Consider the following 7,182-nt stretch of genomic DNA (forward strand, 5'->3'; position numbering starts at 1 on the left):
CCAATATAAATAGCAGCCCTCCTTCATATAATCAGCCAGATCTTATTAAATCTGGTCCAGATATAGCCGTTCAGATATACTTAATTGACAACATATATCAATCGGTGGGGTTGCCTTAAGGAATATAGCAATTCCAATTCTCATATAAATAGCAACCTTCCTTCATATATTCAGCCAGATCTTATTTAATCTGATCTAGGCGTAGGCAATAATGCTTTCCTTAGAGGTATAGCCACCTCAATTCTTATTAAGAAGCAAAGTGTCTGTCATAATGGTTTATCCAATTCATCTAAGAAATAATATATTCCATGTGTCAGAGATTCATTACTCTCTATTTACACTGTTAAAGAGTTAATTCTTATTATGTTACAGTGTAATGAAATTATCATATAGGGAGATGTGGCAATTCCATGTGCTATATATATAATAACCCTTAGTGGTCCAGATTCCACAATGAGGAATTTTCTTATAAACCGCTGAAACACACAGCTGTTTGACTGACTTCCAAATATATCTATCTCACTTTGTAACAGTCTTATGATAGAGAAACTGTTACATATTCGGTCACTTAGTTATCTAAAGGTAAACAGACTCAGTGTGAGGGTAATATAATATATCAAATGCGCTGTCAATAATCGTGGTAACTGGTGTAATAATGTGGTATATTGAGTATGCTAGTAAGGCATATAACTGCTCTCCAGCCTTTAAGTGTTACCAATCAATTTGTTACACTGTAAAGGATTTATGGTGTCCTGTTAGGACATGCAGCTGCTAGGCTGACTCAAAGATTTATCCATTTGTAACAATTATGTAACAGTTATATACATGTTACTGGTATTACATAGAAATAGTATGACACAGGCCAGCAGTCCCATGTGTCTAGATTCCACAATAGGAGATTTTCTTTGTCTTATAAACTGCTGGAACACACAGCTGCTAGACTGACTTCAAATATATATATTACTTTGTAACAGTCTTATAGTAAAGAGACTGTTACACACTGTCATTTAGTTATCTCAAGGTTAGCAGATTCTGTGTGAGGATAGTGTTCTGTTAGAACATGCAGCTGCTAGGCTGACTCATAGAAAATGTATCCATTTGTAACAAATGACACATACAGCATTAAATTAATATCTATAGCAGCCCATGTGACATCTCTACTCTTATCATAATTGTCTGGTTATTGCCAATCTGGACAGCAGGAGTGATATATATTCACTAGTCCCAATATCCCATCATATAAATATACCCACACTGATATACTTTCTTATCAAGAGTTATTAGTAGCTATCTGTATGCACTTTAGACATTGTAATTGCTAAGTGACATCATATCTAGTGTATTCCTTTCTTATAGCTCAGCTTCTATTCCCTATTAGTGGAGACTAACAGCTAACATCATAATCATATATTTTTGTTTTATAACATTTCACATGAGTCAAATACACGCGGACACGCCGTGCCCTACACATGTGTTTCACTGCATCTATGGCAACTTACATTAAAGCTAACAAGAAAGCACACTCGTTCTGTCTTTAAACTGATAAAAGAAACCCCAATAATATGGGGCATGCAAAAATTGAGATAAAACTCAGTTTTGCTCCTCTCCACGGAAATCTTTAATAAAAGGCGAAATATTTGTTAGTTCTGAAGAGAAACCAGAGCATGACCAAGATTCCACCTGTCGCCTGAGTGCCATGCCAGCAGTTCTCATTCAGCTGAAAGTGAGCACCCAATTTGAATGAAAGAAAGCAGATTTCTCACCAGGCTTCCCCTTGCTATAAACATGGTTTGTACTCTTTTCTATGTGCTCCCAGATCTTTCAAGCAATTAGTATAGTCAAGAAAGTTCTGTTTGAAAAGAAACAAACATTTACTGTCATTTCTATGCAAATGAGCTTACATTAAAGCACACCCGTTCTATCTTTAAACCGATAAAAGAAACCCCAATAAGACGGAGCATGCAAAAATTGAGATAAAACTCAGTTTTGCTCCTCTCCACGGAAATCTTTAGTAAAAGGCGAAAGATCTGTTCGTTTTGAAGAGAAACCAGAGCATGACCAAGATTCCACCTGTTGCCTGAGTGCCATGCCAGCAATCCTCATTCAGCTCAAAGTGAGCACCCAATTTGAAAGAAAGAAAGCAGATTTCTCACCAGGCTTCCCCTTGCTATAAACATGGTTTGTACTCTTTTCCATGTGCTCCCAGATTTTTCAAGCAATTAGTGTGGTCAAGAAAGTTCTGTTTGAAAAGAAACAAACATTTACTGTCATTTCTATGCAAATGAGCTTACATTAAAGCACACTCGTTCTATCTTTAAACCGATAAAAGAAACCCCAATAAGACGGAGCATGCAAAAATTGAGATTTTGAAAAGGCGAAAGATCTGTTCGTTTTGAAGAGAAACCAGAGTATGACTAAGATTCCACCTGTCGCCTGAGTGCCATGCCAGCAATCCTCCTTTCTAGTGTCCTTCGTTTGGGAGAAAAATGCAATGGTACAAGACAGCTTTTCCTTGCCAATATCTCTCTTTTGCAAAGAGCTGCGCATTGGAAAATTCAGGGCTATGTCGTGTAGATGATGGCCTAACAGGAGGCTTTAAAATGTTCTTTCTAGTGTCCTTCGTTTGGGAGAAAAATGCAATGGTACAAGACAGCTTTTCCTTGCCAATATCTCTCTTTTGCAAAGAGCTGCGCATTGGAAAATTCAGGGCTATGTCGTGTAGATGATGGCCTAACAGGAGGCTTTAAAATTTTCTTTCTAGTGTCCTTCATTTGGGAGAAAAATGCAAAGGTACAAGACAGCTTTTCCTTGCCAATATCTCTCTTTTGCAAAGAGCTACGCATTGGAAAATTCAGGGCTATGTCGTGTAGATGATGGCCTAACAGGAGGCTTTAAAATTTTCTTTCTAGTGACCTTCGTTTGGGAGAAAAATGCAATGGTACAAGACAGCTTTTCCTTGCCAATATCTCTCTTTTGCAAAGAGCTGCGCATTGGAAAATCCAGGGCTATGTCGTGTAGATGATGGCCTAACAGGAGGCTTTAAAATTTTCTTTCTAGTGTCCTTCGTTTGGGAGAAAAATGCAAAGGTACAAGACAGCTTTTCCTTGCCAATATCTCTCTTTTGCAAACAGCTACGCATTGGAAAATTCAGGGCTATGTCGTGTAGATGATGGCCTAACAGGAGGCTTTAAAATTTTCTTTCTAGTGTCCTTCGTTTGGGAGAAAAATGCAATGGTACAAGACAGCTTTTCCTTGCCAATATCTCTCTTTTGCAAAGAGCTGCGCATTGGAAAATTCAGGGCTATGTCGTGTAGATGATGGCCTAACAGGAGGCTTTAAAATTTTCTTTCTAGTGTCCTTCGTTTGGGAGAAAAATGCAAAGGTACAAGACAGCTTTTCCTTGCCAATATCTCTCTTTTGCAAAGAGCTACGCATTGGAAAATTCAGGGCTATGTCGTGTAGATGATGGCCTAACAAGAGTCTTTAAAATTTTCTTTCTAGTGACCTTCGTTTGGGAGAAAAATGCAATGGTACAAGACAGCTTTTCCTTGCCAATATCTCTCTTTTGCAAAGAGCTGCGCATTGGAAAATTCAGGGCTATGTCGTGTAGATGATGGCCTAACAGGAGGCTTTAAAATGTTCTTTCTAGTGTCCTTCGTTTGGGAGAAAAATGCAATGGTACAAGACAGCTTTTCCTTGCCAATATCTCTCTTTTGCAAAGAGCTGCGCATTGGAAAATTCAGGGCTATGTCGTGTAGATGATGGCCTAACAGGAGGCTTTAAAATGTTCTTTCTAGTGTCCTTCGTTTGGGAGAAAAACGCAATGGTACAAGACAGCTTTTCCTTGCCAATATCTCTCTTTTGCAAAGAGCTGCGCATTGGAAAATTCAGGGCTATGTCGTGTAGATGATGGCCTAACAGGAGGCTTTAAAATTTTCTTTCTAGTGTCCTTCATTTGGGAGAAAAATGCAAAGGTACAAGACAGCTTTTCCTTGCCAATATCTCTCTTTTGCAAAGAGCTACGCATTGGAAAATTCAGGGCTATGTCGTGTAGATGATGGCCTAACAGGAGGCTTTAAAATTTTCTTTCTAGTGACCTTCGTTTGGGAGAAAAATGCAATGGTACAAGACAGCTTTTCCTTGCCAATATCTCTCTTTTGCAAAGAGCTGCGCATTGGAAAATCCAGGGCTATGTCGTGTAGATGATGGCCTAACAGGAGGCTTTAAAATTTTCTTTCTAGTGTCCTTCGTTTGGGAGAAAAATGCAAAGGTACAAGACAGCTTTTCCTTGCCAATATCTCTCTTTTGCAAAGAGCTACGCATTGGAAAATTCAGGGCTATGTCGTGTAGATGATGGCCTAACAGGAGGCTTTAAAATTTTCTTTCTAGTGACCTTCGTTTGGGAGAAAAATGCAAAGGTACAAGACAGCTTTTCCTTGCCAATATCTCTCTTTTGCAAAGAGCTGCGCATTGGAAAATTCAGGGCTATGTCGTGTAGATGATGGCCTAACAGGAGGCTTTAAAATTTTCTTTCTAGTGTCCTTCGTTTGGGAGAAAAATGCAAAGGTACAAGACAGCTTTTCCTTGCCAATATCTCTCTTTTGCAAAGAGCTACGCATTGGAAAATTCAGGGCTATGTCGTGTAGATGATGGCCTAACAGGAGGCTTTAAAATTTTCTTTCTAGTGACCTTCGTTTGGGAGAAAAATGCAATGGTACAAGACAGCTTTTCCTTGCCAATATCTCTCTTTTGCAAAGAGCTGCGCATTGGAAAATCCAGGGCTATGTCGTGTAGATGATGGCCTAACAGGAGGCTTTAAAATTTTCTTTCTAGTGTCCTTCGTTTGGGAGAAAAATGCAAAGGTACAAGACAGCTTTTCCTTGCCAATATCTCTCTTTTGCAAAGAGCTACGCATTGGAAAATTCAGGGCTATGTCGTGTAGATGATGGCCTAACAGGAGGCTTTAAAATTTTCTTTCTAGTGACCTTCGTTTGGGAGAAAAATGCAAAGGTACAAGACAGCTTTTCCTTGCCAATATCTCTCTTTTGCAAAGAGCTGCGCATTGGAAAATTCAGGGCTATGTCGTGTAGATGATGGCCTAACAGGAGGCTTTAAAATTTTCTTTCTAGTGTCCTTCGTTTGGGAGAAAAATGCAAAGGTACAAGACAGCTTTTCCTTGCCAATATCTCTCTTTTGCAAAGAGCTACGCATTGGAAAATTCAGGGCTATGTCGTGTAGATGATGGCCTAACAGGAGGCTTTAAAATTTTCTTTCTAGTGACCTTCGTTTGGGAGAAAAATGCAAAGGTACAAGACAGCTTTTCCTTGCCAATATCTCTCTTTTGCAAAGAGCTGCGCATTGTAAAATTCAGGGCTATGTCGTGTAGATGATGGCCTAACAGGAGGCTTTAAAATGTTCTTTCTAGTGTCCTTCGTTTGGGAGAAAAATGCAATGGTACAAGACAGCTTTTCCTTGCCAATATCTCTCTTTTGCAAAGAGCTGCGCATTGGAAAATTCAGGGCTATGTCGTGTAGATGATGGCCTAACAGGAGGCTTTAAAATTTTCTTTCTAGTGTCCTTCGTTTGGGAGAAAAATGCAAAGGTACAAGACAGCTTTTCCTTGCCAATATCTCTCTTTTGCAAAGAGCTACTCATTGGAAAATTCAGGGCTATGTCGTGTAGATGATGGCCTAACAGGAGGCTTTAAAATTTTCTTTCTAGTGCCCTTCGTTTGGGAGAAAAATGCAAAGGTACAAGACAGCTTTTCCTTGCCAATATCTCTCTTTTGCAAAGAGCTGCGCATTAAAAAATTCAGGGCTATGTCGTGTAGATGGCCTAACAGGAGGCTTTAAAATTTTCTTTCTAGTGCCCTTCGTTTGGGAGAAAAATGCAATGGTACAAGACAGCTTTTCCTTGCCAATATCTCTCTTTTGCAAAGAGCTGCGCATTGGAAAATTCAGGGCTATGTCGTGTAGATGATGGCCTAACAGGAGGCTTTAAAATTTTCTTTCTAGTGTCCTTCGTTTGGGAGAAAAATGCAATGGTACAAGACAGCTTTTCCTTGCCAATATCTCTCTTTTGCAAAGAGCTGCGCATTGGAAAATTCAGGGCTATGTCGTGTAGATGATGGCCTAACAGGAGGCTTTAAAATGTTCTTTCTAGTGTCCTTCGTTTGGGAGAAAAATGCAATGGTACAAGACAGCTTTTCCTTGCCAATATCTCTCTTTTGCAAAGAGCTGCGCATTGGAAAATTCAGGGCTATGTCGTGTAGATGATGGCCTAACAGGAGGCTTTAAAATTTTCTTTCTAGTGTCCTTCATTTGGGAGAAAAATGCAAAGGTACAAGACAGCTTTTCCTTGCCAATATCTCTCTTTTGCAAAGAGCTACGCATTGGAAAATTCAGGGCTATGTCGTGTAGATGATGGCCTAACAGGAGGCTTTAAAATTTTCTTTCTAGTGACCTTCGTTTGGGAGAAAAATGCAATGGTACAAGACAGCTTTTCCTTGCCAATATCTCTCTTTTGCAAAGAGCTGCGCATTGGAAAATCCAGGGCTATGTCGTGTAGATGATGGCCTAACAGGAGGCTTTAAAATTTTCTTTCTAGTGTCCTTCGTTTGGGAGAAAAATGCAAAGGTACAAGACAGCTTTTCCTTGCCAATATCTCTCTTTTGCAAAGAGCTACGCATTGGAAAATTCAGGGCTATGTCGTGTAGATGATGGCCTAACAGGAGGCTTTAAAATTTTCTTTCTAGTGACCTTCGTTTGGGAGAAAAATGCAAAGGTACAAGACAGCTTTTCCTTGCCAATATCTCTCTTTTGCAAAGAGCTGCGCATTGGAAAATTCAGGGCTATGTCGTGTAGATGATGGCCTAACAGGAGGCTTTAAAATGTTCTTTCTAGTGTCCTTCGTTTGGGAGAAAAATGCAATGGTACAAGACAGCTTTTCCTTGCCAATATCTCTCTTTTGCAAAGAGCTGCGCATTGGAAAATTCAGGGCTATGTCGTGTAGATGATGGCCTAACAGGAGGCTTTAAAATTTTCTTTCTAGTGACCTTCGTTTGGGAGAAAAATGCAAAGGTACAAGACAGCTTTTCCTTGCCAATATCTCTCTTTTGCAAAGAGCTGCGCATTGGAAAATTCAGGGCTATGTCGTGTAGATGATGGCCTAACAGGAGGCTTT

The 7,182-nt window shown here is 39.6% G+C and overlaps 2 non-coding genes across 2 annotated transcripts; both read right to left on the reverse strand.

Annotated features, from left to right (window-relative positions):
* Positions 1-1,550: 1,550 nt before the first annotated feature.
* LOC134994620 (U5 spliceosomal RNA) lies at positions 1,551-1,666 on the reverse strand. The gene has a single exon (XR_010197607.1). It is a non-coding gene; the product is annotated as a U5 spliceosomal RNA (small nuclear RNA).
* A 274-nt stretch (positions 1,667-1,940) lies between these two features.
* LOC134994619 (U5 spliceosomal RNA) lies at positions 1,941-2,056 on the reverse strand. Its single transcript, XR_010197606.1, has one exon. It is a non-coding gene; the product is annotated as a U5 spliceosomal RNA (small nuclear RNA).
* Positions 2,057-7,182: the final 5,126 nt, after the last annotated feature.

This window comes from Pseudophryne corroboree, unplaced genomic scaffold (assembly GCF_028390025.1).
Source record: "Pseudophryne corroboree isolate aPseCor3 unplaced genomic scaffold, aPseCor3.hap2 scaffold_1320, whole genome shotgun sequence".
NCBI lineage: Eukaryota > Metazoa > Chordata > Amphibia > Anura > Myobatrachidae > Pseudophryne > Pseudophryne corroboree.